At 51.6% G+C, this 19,599-nt stretch overlaps 1 pseudogene; it reads left to right on the top strand.

The window, feature by feature from the left end:
- Positions 1 to 12,176: 12,176 nt before the first annotated feature.
- LOC143695058 (E3 ubiquitin-protein ligase PHF7-like) lies at positions 12,177 to 14,724 on the top strand (annotated as a pseudogene).
- The last annotated feature ends 4,875 nt before the right edge of the window (positions 14,725 to 19,599 follow it).

Here is a 19,599-nt window from a genome sequence, read left to right as displayed (position 1 = left end):
CCAGCAAGGTCGGGCCCAGAGTCCCCCTGTCCGCTCCAGGAGTCCCTGTGACAGGAGCAGGGGGACAGGGCCATGGGCTGAGAGGCCCAGGCAAACGGAGCCACCATCACAGGCATCCCCCAGACACAGCCGCTCCCACCAGCAAGGTCGGGCCCAGAGTGCACCTGTCCGCTCCAGGAGTCGACGTGACAGGAGCAGGGGGACAGGGCCAAGGGCTGAGAGGCCCAGGCAAACGGAGCCACCATCACAGACATCCCCCAGACGCAGCCGCTCCCGCCAGCAAGGCTGGGCCCAGAGTCCACCTGTCCGGTCCAGGAGTCGCCGTGGCAAGAGCAGCAGGAAAAGGCGAAGGACTGAGAGGCCCAGGCGAAGGGACACGTCATCGGGGACGCCCCCCAGACGCAGCCGCTCCCGCCAGCAGCGCCGGGCCTCGACTCAAACTGTGCGGTCCAGGAGTCGCCAGGACAGGAGCAGGAGGACAGCAGCGAGTGCTGAGAGGCCCAGGCGTAGGGGGACATGGTCGGGGACATCCCGCAGGAGCAGCCGCTCGCACCAGCGACGTCGGACCTCAGCTGGGACCTCCAACAGCAGCACGTAGCGTCATCTTTTCTTTCTAGTCCATGTGTTGCTTGCCGGAAGTGAAGGTGAGAACGCTCAGTGCAGGGACCTTGAGATGTGCAGGTCTGTGAGAAAACCATATCAGCTCTTGATGTTTCTATTGGCAGGAAAGAAGTCTGTGCTAAATACCTTGATTTCTGTGTACCCGTGTATTCAGTGAAAAGTCACTTAAGGATGTGGCTAATTACAAAGGACTCTTGTTCCTGCCTTTAGACTCCAACCTCTGATGTTTCCCCACTGCTTACCCTTGATAATGAACCACTCCTTAACGGGCTTGGATATGCTTAGGGAGACATTCAGAGCAAGGTGGCTCTTAGGGAAGCTGTCTCTGAAAAGGACGTGTGCTGTGTTGCTATCTTTGAACAATCTCATTTCAGTAAAGCCAAAAAAAGAAGAAAGAAGAGAGTGAGGCACTGCCTCAAGTGGCTGAAGACAACTTTGACAGTATTGCTGCGGATTTGAAAGACTTGATTGGACCTTCAAAGAACAAACCAGAATAGACGGAGGAAATACCCTGGGGCAAAGAGGATGCACAGGACTCTGCCCCAGGGTATTTCCCTTCCATTTGGGACCTTTGCCTGAGAACGACACAGCTCAGAAGCTGAGTACTTTCACGTTTTCCTTCTTTGGAGGCACAGAGGAGTTGGGCATCAAAGAAGGCAACAGCAGAACCCTTCTAACATGCCATTGCTAAGGAAGAGCTTCTGGCAGGCACTGTAGGGCAATACAGTGTAAAGAAGGTCAGGGTCCAGGGGATTTTCAGCAGCAGAAGTCAGTAATTAGGAAGAAGCATTTTCATCTTCATTTCTGCTTGCCAGGGCTGTGGTAGATTAATGAGAGGTAACTCTTGCTTGCATCTCAGGAATTCTAAAGGCATGCTTTGAGAAGGCATTGGGGTTTCTGCTGAGTGGTGAAAAAGCTGGTTCTCATGCCCTGAATTCCTCAAACGGGGAAAAAGGTGACAAACCAGTCATATCAAGTTTCATAGAACCCAACAAGATTTTAAAGGAAATGTGTGTTAATGTAGAGGGAGGAGCAAAGTCCGGGAGCTGACCCCAAGATCCATGCGCATTCTGTTTGTTACTGAATTCTACTCTTGGACCTTTAGAAAAAAGAAACGGAATGACACATGATCTTTGGGGTGTCCTAACCTTAGATAAAATGAGGCCGTCTGAAATGAAGATGAAACAACATTAAATCGAGTCCCAGTCATGTAGGAGAGAAAAGAAACCGCGAGAAGTTATCCACAATATTAAAAAACCCAACGCAACAGCACAAAGCAACGAGTCCCCCACACTTGTGCTGAACTGAGAAGGTATTCATGGTCTTCTGAATGCAATGACAAATGTTTAAGAATACATAAGGGATCCCTAGAACAAAGTGGAGCAGAGATGTAGCTTAGAAAATCTGGCAGGGGCAGATTCTGTCCTTCCCAAATCTGTCTTCTCCACTCTAAGTATTTCACTTGAAAGGAGGAATTTTTCCTGACCAGTAGGGGAAGAATCTGGTTTTGGCTTTTTTTCTCTATGGGTGCTGTCATTGCAGAGCCTTATGCCCTTGGAACAATAAAGCCGGTAAAAGCCACATGGCAAGAGGATCCACGTTTCCAAGACAGCAGTTCTGAGGGTGATGATGAGCCTGAGATGTCAGAGATTGAACAGGACCAAGAAACGCAAGTTCCATTTCTCTTTGTTGTCTACTTGGCTGTAGTAGTTGGATGCTGTGGGAATATTAACTCAGGAAATGGGAAACGGACATTGCACACCTCTGAGCAACCAAAGTCATCTCGGAAAATCGTTTGTGCTGCACAGAGTCAAAACTCCCAGCAGCACATTTGATGTGAAGATGACTATGGGAAGAGAGAGTTGAGCACAAGAAATTAACTGGGTCATTTTGGTTGGACCAACTCCAAAGTGAGTTTGGCTAAAAGCCAAAGACACAGTCAGTTTTCTCTCTAAAAGTGGGTTTTGTAAAATAAAAAGCTCTATTTGGGGTTCCTAGGGAATAAAGCTTTTCAATGTATACCATTTCTCTGAAGCACTAGAGTTTGAAGTCATGTTCATGGAATTTGATAGTACAATTTAGGATGCTCAAATCCCTTTGTCCTTGTCTAGGTTTCTTTCTTTACCACGCACAGGAAGTGCTAGAGTTTTTTTCTTCTCCAAAGATGATGAACGCCTAAGAGGTATGACAGAATTTCTTCAACCCCTTTTGTATTTTTTTTCCTTTTAAACCCTTCCTGGAATTCAGTGAGGAGGAAAAAATGCTGCCTAGTTATGAAAGTCTTCTAGTCAAAATTTGCCACCCTTATTTGTGGTCCAAGTTGTGGTAGAATCCTGTGAGAAAGTCCTGGTAAAAGAGAGGTCAAGCAGATTTCTGGCTTTCTTGTCTTTCAGACAATTACCGAATAGGAATCTGGACTTTTAGAGTTTACCAGAAACTTAGTCACTTGTCAGGTTACCTAGACATTTTGGATCCTTTCAGGTATTTAAATCATCTTTAACTTTTTCCTCTCTTTCTGGTGTTACCGTTAGAAACGTTTGAGTGTTCTTCTTGTGAGCCACATATGTCCCTGTGGTTCTTTGTGCTAATGCATCTGGGGCTTTCTCTTCTGAATCCAGTCAATTTTGTATTTAGAAAGAAAGACAACAACAACCAAAGGAAACATACACACAGTGCCCAAAACCTGCACAGGCCACCAAAACAATTGCTGGTTCTATTTTGTAGACTAGAGTCTTAAGACAAGCTTAAAGGATGTGCCTTCCATGAGACTGATGAGATAACTGTGATGAAAGGCACTGCTGTGTTCACACAGTTAGCGGCCTGCAATCTTCCAGCCAGCCTGATTTACAGGGTGTGTTGAAATGGAGAGCTCAGGCCTCAGCAGGCCTCAGTTCTGGGGGAAGGTGTGGGGTGCTGGTGCTGAGCTTCAAATGAAAGAGCTGCAATTTCACTGCAATTCAGATTGCAGCATGTTGAGGAAAACTGCTGCTGCCTTTCTTTCCATGTTCTTAGCACAGCAGGCCGCAGTAGGGAACATTTCTGCTGAAGCCAAGGTGTGGTGGGGGGCAGGAGAACAGGAAGGATGGTGAAGAATTGATTTCTGATTTCAGTGCTGTGTTGGTCATGATTGTTAGAAGCAGCAGCACAATCACAAGCGTTTAAGCCTATTAATTGGTTGTTTCTTTTGTGCAGAGGGTCCACAGTTATTTTGTAGATTGGTAGAACTCAGTGAAGAAAAAGAGGGTTAGGAAGACAGACGTAGATTATTGCTTGAGGTGAGTATGTAACATCTGTTCCCTGGTAAGTCTGGGGGAAAGCTGAGCCTGGGGAGGGATTGCAGGTATGAATGTGCATGCAAAATGAATTCAGGACCTCGAGAAGAGCTTTAAATTTGTAATGAAGAGGGAAGAGAAGTTTTTTAGTGTAGCGGTGTGTAGAACATCATGTTGTGTGGTCCAGTCAGGTAAACCGCTACATCTCTGTATGTTACAGGTGCAGCTACTTAACTGTATGTAAGGATAGTGAATGTAGAGACTTCTCCTAATAGTGGATTCAGAAACTTCTTGGAAGAATTTGTTAGATTTTCATTATTTTCTGGAACGCCGAAGGAAGCATAAGGATAGCCTATAGGAAGTGCAAGCAAACCAATAAACCTTTTACTGATTAGAAGCGAGTCACGTTTGTTTCTTGAAGGAGTTGCCAAACAACGTTACTTTCAAAATCCTTTCAAAGGTCTAACAGGGATCAATAGCAGCAAACCCTGTTAGGCCGTGTTTGGGAGCTGGGGCTGAGGCTCTTGTGTCCTGGGGAGCCACGGGAAGGCTCCAGTCCTGACTGTGCGGCCAGGCCGGGGCCATGGAGCTCCTGCCCATCCCTGGTGGATGCAAGGGCAAGCAGGAATGTCAAGGGACCCCAGGGCCGGGCCAGGCCAGGCCAGAGCAGCGCCCCCAGCCCTCCAGGAGCGGATGGGCTCTGCCAAGCCCAGCCTGGGCACTGCCCCCAGCCCAGGGACAGGCGGGTGCTTTGCCCAAGAGCCGTGCCCAGAGCAGCAGAGCTGTCACAGCCCCAGCTGGTTCTGCTCTGCCTCAGGCCCGAGCAGGGCCCGTGGGTGCCCTGGGCAGTGCAGGAGCAGCACAGGAGCAGCTGCCAGGGCCTGGGGAGGCACAGGGGTCAGCCTCGGCTCGGTGACACAGCATGCAGGCTGCAGGGGACAGAGCCAGTGGCAGCGGGCATGAGCAGCTCTGCGGGGCTCTGAGCCTGCAGCAGCATCGGCCCCAAGGCTGCTCTGTCCCTGCCTGGCTGATGGGCAGGGCTGGAGGCTTGCAGAGCAGGGGCCATTGTGGGCATGGCTGTCCCAGGAGCTGCCCCCTGGCCCAGCTGGGCCCCACTTGGGCAGGAGGGAGGCTCCCAGCACCCGCATGGCCGAGCAGTTCCTGCCTCCCCCTGCGTCTGCTCTGATCCCCACACTGCCTGCTGCAACAAGAGCCCCTGGGCCAGGCTGTCACAGGGCTGCTTTGCCCTCACCTGCCTCCCTGGCACCAGGGCCCTCCTGCTCTCTGCCAGCCATGGCTGGTGTCTGCGCTGAGTCCCCTCTCCTCCAGTGACATGGTCATTTCGAGGTTTTTATTTCTATCTAACTATGCGGGAAAGAAGAGTGGAGGGGAGTTTGCAGAGCAGGCCCAGAGCCACGAGGCTCTACTCCCTGCTCAGCCCTGCGTGAGCCCTGCTCCTGTCCACCTTCTGCTCCCGTTGTTGCGTTGAGGAACACTGCAGTGTCCTCTGGCTGTTCCTTCCCTGATTCTGGGGAGAGGCAGGTGAGCCTGCAGCACAGGCCCAGAGCCCCGAGGTTTGTTTCATGTTTTAACCTGCATGAATCATCTTTTAGGATAGGTGGAGAAAAAGGAGCAGGCTGCTGAAGTTGCTTCAGTTTCTACCACAAAAAGCAATGTGTTTGTACCACCTACTAGCAGAAAACACCTGTTTTCCAACAGCCTATTACTAAAAATTTGCCTTTCCATGGATCGAGCACAAACGCATCAGGGATCAGCATCCATTGGCAGAACAATGTCTTTTACTAACGACTTACTACAGAACTACTAAAAAGCGGAACACTACTTTTACTAACTGATGGCTTCCATGGAATCTAAGCACTCAACTCCCTTTATGTGGCATATGTGAAGGACAACTGCAAGAAATCCTGCTATTAAATTCATAGCACTGGACAAAGAAATACCTGACTGCTTTTTCAGAGTTTAATGCACTAACAAAATGACACAGGCAGACCTTTTTCTTTTCGAAACTTTTTGAACGTTTTTTCACACCCTCATGTTCTTCCTGATATAGTTGAGATTATCTAAGTAATTAGATTTGGTATCTTTTCAGGCTTCCCATTCATGCCCTGAATATTTTGCCAGACCTTCCTTTTTTTTTTCAATTCTGTGGTTTCCCTCTGGTGTTTTAAATCAGATGTTTCAGTATTTTTACTATCTGTGGTGCTACTCTCTCGGATCTAGTGAAGAGGGCCAAGCAGTGCCGGTCTGCCGGCAGGTCCCAGGCGTCGCTCCTGCTGGCGGCTCCGGGGCAGGAGCGACGCCGGCGCTGCCATGGCCGGGCTTCCCTCAGGTGTCGGCACTGCCAGCCCGGCTCTGCCCAGCGGCCCCGGCGCTGCCATGGCCGGGCTTCCCTCAGGTGTCGGCACTGCCAGCCCGGCTCTGCCCAGCGGCCCCGGCGCTGCCATGGCAGAGCTTCCCTCAGGTGTCGGCACTGCCAGCTCGGCTCTGTCGGGGGCTCTGGCACCGCCACGGCGCACGGCAGCTCTGGCACTGCAGCCTCGGCCAGCAGCCCGATCTGCGGACTGGGACCCCGCAGCGGCCGCACGCTTCTCCCTGAGCCCGAGCAGCGACTGCACCCTCCCAACAGCGCGCCGGGAATGCGCCCACGACCAGCGCGGGCTCGGCTCTGGGCAGGAACCGCCCCGCCCCTCACACCCGCCCGCCCCTTCCCGCCCTCCGGCCCCGCCGCGCGGCGCCCGCGCTGTCATGGCGGCTCTCGCCCACAAGGCAGCGCCCTGAGCCCTGCAATGGCGCCGGCAACGTTCTGGCACTCTGGAAGGCGCGGGCGGGCACCTCTTGCAAACTGGGCCATACGTCCCATTTCCTGAAGAAAACACGTCCTGTCGTGCCTGGCCTCTACACACTTCCGAGCCTGATCAACAAGAACAGACGTTTAACCTGTGACACACATTGCAGCCTACAAGCTCGAAGTGATGGCCAGGTGTTAGAAAAGCAAAGTACTTGTTGCTAGAATTGTCTTTTAAGACTCAGGGCTGGGCACGTTTCACTGATCTCAGACCCAGAAGGAGGTTGACAAAGCTTGGGAAGAAGGATGCCCACTGATAGTGGACACAAAGCATGCAGAATTTAGGGGCCCTAAGAACATCTGCTAGAACTGCCAAGATAAAGAAAACATTCATGAAGCCAACTCAGGAAATATGCTGAGATGAGCACCAGCTGGGTAAAATAGAGTGTGATGTTTGCAGGCAACAGGACTTTGGCACCCAGATTATCCTGGGGCTGGCCATGGGATGGTTCTGATCACCAGAACACATGAAAAGACGGTGCAGTGCAAGTGCTGGGCATTGTGCTTCATAGAAGCCAGATGAAAAAGCTGGGGAGACTGTGCTGGATTCTTGTGTGGTATCTGCCCCTTCTGTGTAAAATGCCAATCACTTGTTTTAAAATTTTAAAAGTAATAAATTAGTTACAAAAATAGTAATAAAAATTAGAGAAATAAGAATTTGGACAATTAAGAGTTAGGACAATAAAGGACAATAAAAAAGGCCAAGAATTACAGATGTCTGGGTGCTCTGCTCTGCCTCAGAACACACTTTGCTAACAAAGGATTAACCCTTACAAGTAATAGCCTGTTGCATATACATATATCTCATACACGATGCCAAAATTCTTTTCAAACAATGGGTGTTTTCTTGTGAGTGTCAACCCCTCCCTCATCTTGTAAATCAATTGTCTTGGTCCCTCAAAGTCTGGTTCTTCCCGATAAGGAGGCAATATTTCTTCTCTTAGAGTTTTGGCGTCTTGTTACTGTTATCTCTGCTTGAGCTATTTAGAAAAAGTATCTTTCACAGTTTCTGTAGCCTAAAACTATATTCACCACACTACTTTAAAAGATTAGTATAGGACTACAAAAAAGGATTAATACAACATAACTTTCCAACATAACACATATAGTATTAATTTTAATATTTGCGAAAAGCCAATCATATAATACCCATTTTTCACACCTTCTCTGCTCCTTCTTCTTCTCAAAATATATTGTACACCTGACTAAAAAAACCTACTTAGAGCCATGCTCAGTGCCTTATTCTGAAAACTTACATCTGACTTACAGGTTTAGCACCTTACAGAGCAGGTTTGAGGCCCTGGAACTGGAGGGACAGACAAGTGATGAAGTGGGCACAAGTCCTTCTGGAATAGAGGGGGCACCTAGGGCAAGTCAGCCAACACCATGCATCGTGACCACCTCTGTTCCAGGGGAAGGCAGGGTCCTTGCAGGCCTTCCCAAAAGCATCTCAAGGGAAGGTTTCCATCTCCCCCTGCCCTGTTTCCTTGACTTTAGCTGAATCTTTCTCTGACAGAAAGACAGGAAGCTCAGGTGTGTTAGGAGATTAGTGTGAGCATTGGCAGAGGTGAATGGTGAGGAATCCAGAGGCTTGTGCAACTCTCTTCCATGAAGAGTCCCTTGTTGTATATTTCCAATAAACCAGAGCTGAAATGGCAAGGCAGCGATTGGGGAAATACAGCACTGAGACAATAAAGCTGTAAGATGCCTTGTTTTGAGAGGGACAAGTAAGACAAGAAACATTCAAACAGCAAATACTGAGAAGATGAAGAAAAAGCCAAATTTTTCTAAGGTTTTCTAATGTTTGTTTTCTTCTCTGCACCTTTTGAAGATTGCCTATATCCTATTTCCATTGTTTTCTTTTTTCCTGTCTTGAGAATGAATTTTGCATTCTGGATATTTTAAGTCAGACATAAGACAAGTTCCATATTGCTTGGCAATCATGAAAAGGTAAGTTTAGAGGTAACATCCATTATCTTTGATGATTGGATCAGACTCAATTTTAAATAGCCTTGTATGTCATGCTCATATGCAAAGATGCTAGATTGATCCTTTGAAGGGCATTAAACCAAGAAACAAGTACTTCAAAAGCTCTGGAGGTGGCTGCCATGGTGAGTTTCCCTGAGGTGTCACAGCCCCAGGCCTGCTCCATGGCAGATTTCCTGAGGACTGGCAGTCCCAGCCCCGTTCCATGGCCGGTTTCCCTGAGGTGTCACAGCCCCATCCCGCTCCATGGCCGGTTTCCCTGAGGTGTCACATCCCCATCCCGCTCCATGGCCGGTTTCCCTGAGGTGTCACAGCCCCAGCCCCGCTCCATGGCCGGTTTCCCTGAGGGCTGGCAGTCCCAGTCCTGCTCCATGGCCAGGTTCCCTGGTCACTTTGAGGTGCTGTTCCTCTCTCTCTATGGGAGAAAGAAGAGGCCGGGGAGCTTGCAGAGCAGGCCTAGAGCCACGAGGGCTCTACTCCCTGCTCAGCCCTGCGTGAGCCCTGCTCCTTCCCTCCTTCTCCTCCCACTGTCAGCTCGTACTGACACTCGGCCTGAGCCCAGCATTCCCTTTTGGGGCCAAGGGAAATCTCTGCTCCTGCCTCTGGCACAGGGCGCTCTGCCAGCAGGTCAGGGAAGGAGACAGCCCCAGAGAGAGGCGTGAGCAGTGGAGGAAAGCCAACATCACTGCAGTCTTGCAAAAGGGCACCAAGAAGGAGCCAGGAAAGTGCAGGCCCATCAGCCTCAGCTCCATCCCCAGAAAGGTGACAGAACAGCTCCTCTTGGATGCCATCTCTGAGCCTGTGCAGTAACAGGAATGGAAACCATGCTTGACCAATCCCACAGCCCCCTCTGCTGCAGTGGCTGCCTGGGTTTGTGAGCGGAGAGCAGTGGTTGTTGTCAGCTGGGACTTCAGCAAGGCTTTGTCCCTGCCTCCCCTAACAGGCTCCTGAGGCAGCTCAGGGCCAGTGGGGCAGAGAAGTGGCCAGGGCAGCTCCAAACTCAGATAGCTGTGAGCTCAGGGGGCCGTGCTGGGGCCAGCCTTGTTTGCCTTATTCCCCAGTGACCTGGCAGAAGGGACAGAGCGCTGCCTCAGCGTTTGCTGATGGGACAGAACCGGGAGCAGGGGCTGAGGCACCACAAGGCTCTGCTGCATTCAGTGAGACCTGGACAGGCTTAGAGAGTTGAGCAGAGAGGGACCAATTGAAATTGCACTGGGGAAAGCCTCTAGAAGAGCTTCAGGCTCTGTAATTACCAGGCAACAGAAGTGTTTTAGTACACTGGAGTCTATAACGGTGTCTTGTAATGTCGAGTCAGGGAAACCCCTGCTTCTGTGGGTGTTCCAGGACCAGTTCCTTGTATGTATGTCAAGAAAGTCTTGGAGAGAAACATGAATGAATTCAGAAACTTCCCCAGATATTATTTTGGATTTTCACAATTTTCTGGAATGCCAGGTGAAGTGTAAGGATGCCAAAAGGAAAGTGAAAGCAAACCAATAAATCTTTAAAACATCAGAAGCATCTCCAGTTTGTTCCTTGAAGAAGTTGCCAAACAATGTCACTTTTGAAATCCTTTGAAAGATCTAACAGGAAAAAAGCATTGGCCAAAAGTGCTGCCCTGTGTTTCTGAACAGCAACATGCATTTTGTGTTGATGCAAGGTTTGTACCAGGGTTTGGGGTTTTTGTGTGTGTGTGTGCTTTGAATGTGAGTGTTTGCAGGACTATTAATAATTAGACCATGTACTGAAGAGAACATGTTACTGTGTTGTGCTGTCCAGTGCTGAAGAGGGTTGAGACAGAGCAGGTAGCTGTGTGTCTGTGTGTAACTTGCATGAGCAGCACCGGAGCAGTGCCCAGGGCCTGGAGAAGCAAACGGGTTCTTCCCGGTGCTGAGGACAAAGCGTCCAGAGCTCGGGATTGTCCGGCCAAGCTCTTCTGGCTCCTTGTGCTTTGAGCCCTGGCCAGGAGCCCTGCAGAGCCCCGGGTGCAGCTTCCCAACTTCCCCCTCTTCCTCTGCCTCCTCCCTTCCTCCAGGGTAAAGGCACTCCCTGGCATTGCACTGGCTGTGCCTCCATCCTAGACCAGTGAAGGGATCGTTTCCCAGCCAAGGTGGCTCTCCCATGGAGACAGGAAAATGGACAAACTCCTGCTGCCCCAGCATCAGGCAGGTGCAGGGTGTCCCTGCCTGTCAGCCCCTGCCCTGCTTCCCAGAGATCCCACTGCTTGTTCTAGAAGTCATGGATCTGGATTTCCAGGAGCATATTTACATAGACATCAATGACAAAAATTGACAAGAATTGTTTGTGCGTCTCTTCCTGATTTCTTTCCAAGGTATTTTCTAGTAGGAAAGCATGGACCAAACTGGCAAAGTTCCTATAATGCAGGAAAAGCATCCTCCTGCCTTTGACTTGGGTTGAGAACTGTTGCAAGCACTCCTGTCGAACGTACACAGAACATTCTCAGTGAATTTTCTGAGTTTCCACAGAGTCAGTAGAAAAGATGACGTTTCTAAGGAGCTTAATACAAATTTTTCCATTTATATGAAATGTCAAAGTTATTAGTTCAGAGGATGACAGGATAACAGAGGTCTGGAGGCAGCTGTGATGGTCTCCAGGTTTATCTCCTGTAACCAGTGGTGATCAGCAGCAGCATCAAATCAGGTTCATCTTAGTTTTCTCCAGACAGGTCTTGAGGAAAAGGTCAGTTCACCTAGAGCAGGGTTTGAATCTCTGCCGTGCAGGAGACTCCGCACGGGCTCTCTGGGCCACCGGCTGCCAGGGGCAGGAGCAGAGATTTCCCTTGGCCGGGGCCGGAGCCCTGGCATGGCAGTGCCTGAACAGCACCTTCCTGCCTGCAGTACCACCCTCGATGGCTGCCCCAGGGCCTGGCATTTGACCCTGCACTTGCTGCAGGAGTCCTGGCCCTGGTTCCACCCTGAGCAAACGCTCGGACCCATCTCAGAGCCTCGGTGCCCGAGGGGGCCGCCACAAGTGGATGCCAGGGACCTGAGGCCATGGCTGCCCCAATTTTGGGTACACGGTGCTGATGTCAGAGTGGCCATTGTGACCTGTGCGACCAAGGCCACAAAAGGGAACGCTGGGCTCAGGCCGAGTGTCAGTGCGACCTGACGACGGGAGGAGAAGGTAGGGCAGGGACGTGGCTGCTCAGGGACCAGAGGGGCCCCACACCTCGGGGCTCTGGGCCTGTGCTGCAGGCTCACCTGCCTCTCCCTTCCCAGAATCAGCGGAGGAACAGCCAGAGGACACTGTGGTGTTCCTTAACGCAGCGACGGGAGGAGAAGGCGGACAGGAGCAGGGCTCACGCAGGGCTGAGCAGGGAGTAGAACCTCGTGGCTCTGGGCCTGTTCTGCAAACTCCCCCCCCCCCACTCTTCTTCCTCCCATAGAGAGAGAGGACCAACACCTCAAGCGACAATGTCACTGGAGGACAGGGACTCAGAGCAGACACCGGCCATGGCTGACAGCAAGCAGGAGGGCCCTGGTGCCAGGGAGGCAGGTGAGGGCAAAGCAGCCCTCTGACAGCCTGGCCCAGGGGCTCTTGTTGCAGCAGGCAGTGTGGGGATCAGAGCAGAGGCAGGGGGAGCTGCTCCGCCATGCCGGGGCCGGGAGCTTCCCTCCTGCCCAAGTCGGGCCCAGCTGGGCCAGGGGGCAGCTCCTGGGACAGCCGTGCCCGCAATGGCCCCTGCTGTGCAAGGCCTCCATCAGCCAGGCAGGGACAGAGCAGCCTTGGGGCCGATGCTGCTGCAGGCTCAGAGCCCTGCAGAGCTGCTCATGCCCGCTGCCACTGGCTCTGTCCCCTGCAGCCTGCATGCTGTGTCGCCGTGCCGAGGCTGACCCGGACATGTGCGGTGACAAACTGGAGAAGGGTGGGCTCTGTGCCCACGTGTTCTGCATGGTGAGTGACTCCGGGCGCTCCCTCCACCGTTGCAATGAGCAGCTCCTGCCGCCCTCTCCTCATCAGCTCCTCCCCTTGCCTGCAGCTCTTCGCCACTCTTCTATCTCGCCAAGAGAATCACCACGTTGGACTCATGGGCTTTCTCCCTCGGGATCTCCAAATTGCAGTCCGGCGGGCGGCACAGAAGGTGAGAGCGTGACAAGAGCAGGGAGATTTGTGCCTGGCGAGGTTTGCCAGAGCTTAGCGCAGAGAGCAGGAAAGAAAGGCCGGCCCAAGAGCCGCGACAAAGTCTGGCTCCCAGCAGCTGTGGCACAGAGGCCCTGGCACAGGAGCCTCCCTCCTCCACCAGGCGGCTCTGTGGGCTGGGACCCGGCAGCGGCCACATCCTGCGCCCTGCCCGGAGCCGTGGGGCTGCCAGGGGAGCCCTCGAGGCTGCTGCTGCTGCTGCTGCTGATGGGGCTGCTTGGCTCTTTCCAGTACTGCTGCGTCTGCGGCCAGAGCGGGGCAACCATCATGTGCTGCAAGGAGTACTGTGACAGATGGTTCCACCTGCCTTGTGCCAAGGAGGGCGGCTGTGTCAATGTATACGTTACTCCGTTCAGGTACCTCCTCTCCCTTTCTGGCCATCACTGGGGAAGGATCCAGCATTTCTCACTTTCCCCTTTGCTTTGCCCCCAGCTCCTTCTGCCCTGAGCACCGTCCAGAGCAGGAGGTGGAGGTGACTCCAGAGCCGGACACCATTTGCTCCATCTGCTTGGAGCCTGTGGAGGACAGAAAGACCTTCACAACCCTGGTGTGCCCAACGTGCAAAAGGGCCTGGTTCCACAGGGACTGCATCCAGGTTGGAGCCCTCCCCTCAGCCCTGGGGCACAGCAGGTGCTCAGCAGCAGCAGCAGCAGCAGCAGCAGGGCCTCGCTCACCCTGCCTGTGTTTGCCCTGCAGGGACAGGCCATGCGCGCTGGTCTTTTATGCCTCAAGTGCCCCCTGTGCAGAGACAGTGGGGAATTCCCTGTTGAAATGTTCATCTTGGGGATCCGAATCCCCTTCAGGTTGGTGTCCTTCTGCCTGGCCCACCAGCCAGGAGGGTACAAGTGCTGTGCTGTGCCAGGCCCTGCCCCAGGAGCCCTGGCCCTGCCCTGTCCCGTGAGTCTGGGCTTCAGCTTCGTGCCCAACTTGGAAAAGCGCTGGAGAAAGAGCAGGGACACCCTGGATCTCCATGAGGGGAGGGCAGCAGAAATTCATCATCTCTTCCTTTCTCCATCAGACAGCCGACATGGGAGGACAACGATGCCTTTGCGGAGCTAGGAGAGAGGCATGGCCAGTGCAATGCCAGGGATTGCCTTTACCCTGGAGGCAGAGAGGAGGCAGAGGAAGAGGGGTAAGTTGGGATGCTGCACCTGGGGCTCTGCAGGGAACCTGTGTGTCCACAAGGGCTCAAAGCGGGAAGAACCAGAAGCATTTGGCCAGACAACCACCTTCTGGCACACTTTGTTCTCAGTGCTATGAGCCTGTTTGCCTCCCCAGGCCCTGGGAATTGCTCCTGTGCTCCTCCTGTGCTGCCGAGGGCACCCATAGGCGCTGCTCTGGCCTGAGAAACAGCACACACAGATGGGAGTGTGACACCTGTGCTGGGCTCGGAACATGTATGAGTCAAAGCCCCCCTGTGTCCCTGGGCTGGGGGCAGTGCCCAGGCCGGGCTTGGCAGAGTGCGTCCACTGCTGGAGGGCTGGGGGCACTGCTCTGGCCTGGCCTGGCCTGGCCTGGGCCTGGGGGGCCTTTGACATTCCCGCTTGCCCTTACAGCCTCCAGGGTTGAGTCAGAGCTCAATGGCCCCAGGCTGGCCAGACAGTCAGGACTGGAATCTGCTCATGGCTCCTTAGAATCTGAGGCCATCATGCCCAGCTCCCACAGCCCTGTGCCATTGGTGCTGGTTTCCCCATCGCCATCTCCAGAGACGAGCAGCCACAGCAGGCCTCAACACGCAGCGTGGCAGCAGGCGCTGCCATCTTCCTCACTGGACACCAGGAGAATCAGCAGATCAAGGTCAACATGCAGCAGGTCCTCTGACCCTGAGAACAGGGTCCATTCCAGACGTTCTGGGCCCGGCCGCAGGCAAAGCCGCTCTCGCCAGCAAGGTCGGGCCCAGAGTCCATGTGTCCGCTCCAGGAGTCCCTGTGACAGGAACAGTGGGACAGGGCCACGGTTTGAGAGGCCCAGGCAAAGGGAGACATCTGCACGGACGTCCCCCAGACGCAGCCGCTCCCACCAGCAAGGTCGGGCCCAGAGTCCCCCTGTCCGCTCCAGGAGTCCCTGTGACAGGAGCAGGGGGACAGGGCCATGGGCTGAGAGGCCCAGGCAAACGGAGCCACCATCACAGGCATCCCCCAGACACAGCCGCTCCCACCAGCAAGGTCGGGCCCAGAGTGCACCTGTCCGCTCCAGGAGTCGACGTGACAGGAGCAGGGGGACAGGGCCAAGGGCTGAGAGGCCCAGGCAAACGGAGCCACCATCACAGACATCCCCCAGACGCAGCCGCTCCCGCCAGCAAGGCTGGGCCCAGAGTCCACCTGTCCGGTCCAGGAGTCGCCGTGGCAAGAGCAGCAGGAAAAGGCGAAGGACTGAGAGGCCCAGGCGAAGGGACACGTCATCGGGGACGCCCCCCAGACGCAGCCGCTCCCGCCAGCAGCGCCGGGCCTCGACTCAAACTGTGCGGTCCAGGAGTCGCCAGGACAGGAGCAGGAGGACAGCAGCGAGTGCTGAGAGGCCCAGGCGTAGGGGGACATGGTCGGGGACATCCCGCAGGAGCAGCCGCTCGCACCAGCGACGTCGGACCTCAGCTGGGACCTCCAACAGCAGCACGTAGCGTCATCTTTTCTTTCTAGTCCATGTGTTGCTTGCCGGAAGTGAAGGTGAGAACGCTCAGTGCAGGGACCTTGAGATGTGCAGGTCTGTGAGAAAACCATATCAGCTCTTGATGTTTCTATTGGCAGGAAAGAAGTCTGTGCTAAATACCTTGATTTCTGTGTACCCGTGTATTCAGTGAAAAGTCACTTAAGGATGTGGCTAATTACAAAGGACTCTTGTTCCTGCCTTTAGACTCCAACCTCTGATGTTTCCCCACTGCTTACCCTTGATAATGAACCACTCCTTAACGGGCTTGGATATGCTTAGGGAGACATTCAGAGCAAGGTGGCTCTTAGGGAAGCTGTCTCTGAAAAGGACGTGTGCTGTGTTGCTATCTTTGAACAATCTCATTTCAGTAAAGCCAAAAAAAGAAGAAAGAAGAGAGTGAGGCACTGCCTCAAGTGGCTGAAGACAACTTTGACAGTATTGCTGCGGATTTGAAAGACTTGATTGGACCTTCAAAGAACAAACCAGAATAGACGGAGGAAATACCCTGGGGCAAAGAGGATGCACAGGACTCTGCCCCAGGGTATTTCCCTTCCATTTGGGACCTTTGCCTGAGAACGACACAGCTCAGAAGCTGAGTACTTTCACGTTTTCCTTCTTTGGAGGCACAGAGGAGTTGGGCATCAAAGAAGGCAACAGCAGAACCCTTCTAACATGCCATTGCTAAGGAAGAGCTTCTGGCAGGCACTGTAGGGCAATACAGTGTAAAGAAGGTCAGGGTCCAGGGGATTTTCAGCAGCAGAAGTCAGTAATTAGGAAGAAGCATTTTCATCTTCATTTCTGCTTGCCAGGGCTGTGGTAGATTAATGAGAGGTAACTCTTGCTTGCATCTCAGGAATTCTAAAGGCATGCTTTGAGAAGGCATTGGGGTTTCTGCTGAGTGGTGAAAAAGCTGGTTCTCATGCCCTGAATTCCTCAAACGGGGAAAAAGGTGACAAACCAGTCATATCAAGTTTCATAGAACCCAACAAGATTTTAAAGGAAATGTGTGTTAATGTAGAGGGAGGAGCAAAGTCCGGGAGCTGACCCCAAGATCCATGCGCATTCTGTTTGTTACTGAATTCTACTCTTGGACCTTTAGAAAAAAGAAACGGAATGACACATGATCTTTGGGGTGTCCTAACCTTAGATAAAATGAGGCCGTCTGAAATGAAGATGAAACAACATTAAATCGAGTCCCAGTCATGTAGGAGAGAAAAGAAACCGCGAGAAGTTATCCACAATATTAAAAAACCCAACGCAACAGCACAAAGCAACGAGTCCCCCACACTTGTGCTGAACTGAGAAGGTATTCATGGTCTTCTGAATGCAATGACAAATGTTTAAGAATACATAAGGGATCCCTAGAACAAAGTGGAGCAGAGATGTAGCTTAGAAAATCTGGCAGGGGCAGATTCTGTCCTTCCCAAATCTGTCTTCTCCACTCTAAGTATTTCACTTGAAAGGAGGAATTTTTCCTGACCAGTAGGGGAAGAATCTGGTTTTGGCTTTTTTTCTCTATGGGTGCTGTCATTGCAGAGCCTTATGCCCTTGGAACAATAAAGCCGGTAAAAGCCACATGGCAAGAGGATCCACGTTTCCAAGACAGCAGTTCTGAGGGTGATGATGAGCCTGAGATGTCAGAGATTGAACAGGACCAAGAAACGCAAGTTCCATTTCTCTTTGTTGTCTACTTGGCTGTAGTAGTTGGATGCTGTGGGAATATTAACTCAGGAAATGGGAAACGGACATTGCACACCTCTGAGCAACCAAAGTCATCTCGGAAAATCGTTTGTGCTGCACAGAGTCAAAACTCCCAGCAGCACATTTGATGTGAAGATGACTATGGGAAGAGAGAGTTGAGCACAAGAAATTAACTGGGTCATTTTGGTTGGACCAACTCCAAAGTGAGTTTGGCTAAAAGCCAAAGACACAGTCAGTTTTCTCTCTAAAAGTGGGTTTTGTAAAATAAAAAGCTCTATTTGGGGTTCCTAGGGAATAAAGCTTTTCAATGTATACCATTTCTCTGAAGCACTAGAGTTTGAAGTCATGTTCATGGAATTTGATAGTACAATTTAGGATGCTCAAATCCCTTTGTCCTTGTCTAGGTTTCTTTCTTTACCACGCACAGGAAGTGCTAGAGTTTTTTTCTTCTCCAAAGATGATGAACGCCTAAGAGGTATGACAGAATTTCTTCAACCCCTTTTGTATTTTTTTTCCTTTTAAACCCTTCCTGGAATTCAGTGAGGAGGAAAAAATGCTGCCTAGTTATGAAAGTCTTCTAGTCAAAATTTGCCACCCTTATTTGTGGTCCAAGTTGTGGTAGAATCCTGTGAGAAAGTCCTGGTAAAAGAGAGGTCAAGCAGATTTCTGGCTTTCTTGTCTTTCAGACAATTACCGAATAGGAATCTGGACTTTTAGAGTTTACCAGAAACTTAGTCACTTGTCAGGTTACCTAGACATTTTGGATCCTTTCAGGTATTTAAATCATCTTTAACTTTTTCCTCTCTTTCTGGTGTTACCGTTAGAAACGTTTGAGTGTTCTTCTTGTGAGCCACATATGTCCCTGTGGTTCTTTGTGCTAATGCATCTGGGGCTTTCTCTTCTGAATCCAGTCAATTTTGTATTTAGAAAGAAAGACAACAACAACCAAAGGAAACATACACACAGTGCCCAAAACCTGCACAGGCCACCAAAACAATTGCTGGTTCTATTTTGTAGACTAGAGTCTTAAGACAAGCTTAAAGGATGTGCCTTCCATGAGACTGATTAGATAACTGTGATGAAAGGCACTGCTGTGTTCACACAGTTAGCGGCCTGCAATCTTCCAGCCAGCCTGATTTACAGGGTGTGTTGAAATGGAGAGCTCAGGCCTCAGCAGGCCTCAGTTCTGGGGGAAGGTGTGGGGTGCTGGTGCTGAGCTTCAAATGAAAGAGCTGCAATTTCACTGCAATTCAGATTGCAGCATGTTGAGGAAAACTGCTGCTGCCTTTCTTTCCATGTTCTTAGCACAGCAGGCCGCAGTAGGGAACATTTCTGCTGAAGCCAAGGTGTGGTGGGGGGCAGGAGAACAGGAAGGATGGTGAAGAATTGATTTCTGATTTCAGTGCTGTGTTGGTCATGATTGTTAGAAGCAGCAGCACAATCACAAGCGTTTAAGCCTATTAATTGGTTGTTTCTTTTGTGCAGAGGGTCCACAGTTATTTTGTAGATTGGTAGAACTCAGTGAAGAAAAAGAGGGTTAGGAAGACAGACGTAGATTATTGCTTGAGGTGAGTATGTAACATCTGTTCCCTGGTAAGTCTGGGGGAAAGCTGAGCCTGGGGAGGGATTGCAGGTATGAATGTGCATGCAAAATGAATTCAGGACCTCGAGAAGAGCTTTAAATTTGTAATGAAGAGGGAAGAGAAGTTTTTTAGTGTAGCGGTGTGTAGAACATCATGTTGTGTGGTCCAGTCAGGTAAACCGCTACATCTCTGTATGTTACAGGTGCAGCTACTTAACTGTATGTAAGGATAGTGAATGTAGAGACTTCTCCTAATAGTGGATTCAGAAACTTCTTGGAAGAATTTGTTAGATTTTCATTATTTTCTGGAACGCCGAAGGAAGCATAAGGATAGCCTATAGGAAGTGCAAGCAAACCAATAAACCTTTTACTGATTAGAAGCGAGTCACGTTTGTTTCTTGAAGGAGTTGCCAAACAACGTTACTTTCAAAATCCTTTCAAAGGTCTAACAGGGATCAATAGCAGCAAACCCTGTTAGGCCGTGTTTGGGAGCTGGGGCTGAGGCTCTTGTGTCCTGGGGAGCCACGGGAAGGCTCCAGTCCTGACTGTGCGGCCAGGCCGGGGCCATGGAGCTCCTGCCCATCCCTGGTGGATGCAAGGGCAAGCAGGAATGTCAAGGGACCCCAGGGCCGGGCCAGGCCAGGCCAGAGCAGCGCCCCCAGCCCTCCAGGAGCGGATGGGCTCTGCCAAGCCCAGCCTGGGCACTGCCCCCAGCCCAGGGACAGGCGGGTGCTTTGCCCAAGAGCCGTGCCCAGAGCAGCAGAGCT

This window comes from Agelaius phoeniceus, chromosome 11, assembly GCF_051311805.1.
Source record: "Agelaius phoeniceus isolate bAgePho1 chromosome 11, bAgePho1.hap1, whole genome shotgun sequence".
Lineage (NCBI taxonomy): Eukaryota > Metazoa > Chordata > Aves > Passeriformes > Icteridae > Agelaius > Agelaius phoeniceus.
This window is presented reverse-complemented; position numbering and strand designations above follow the sequence as displayed.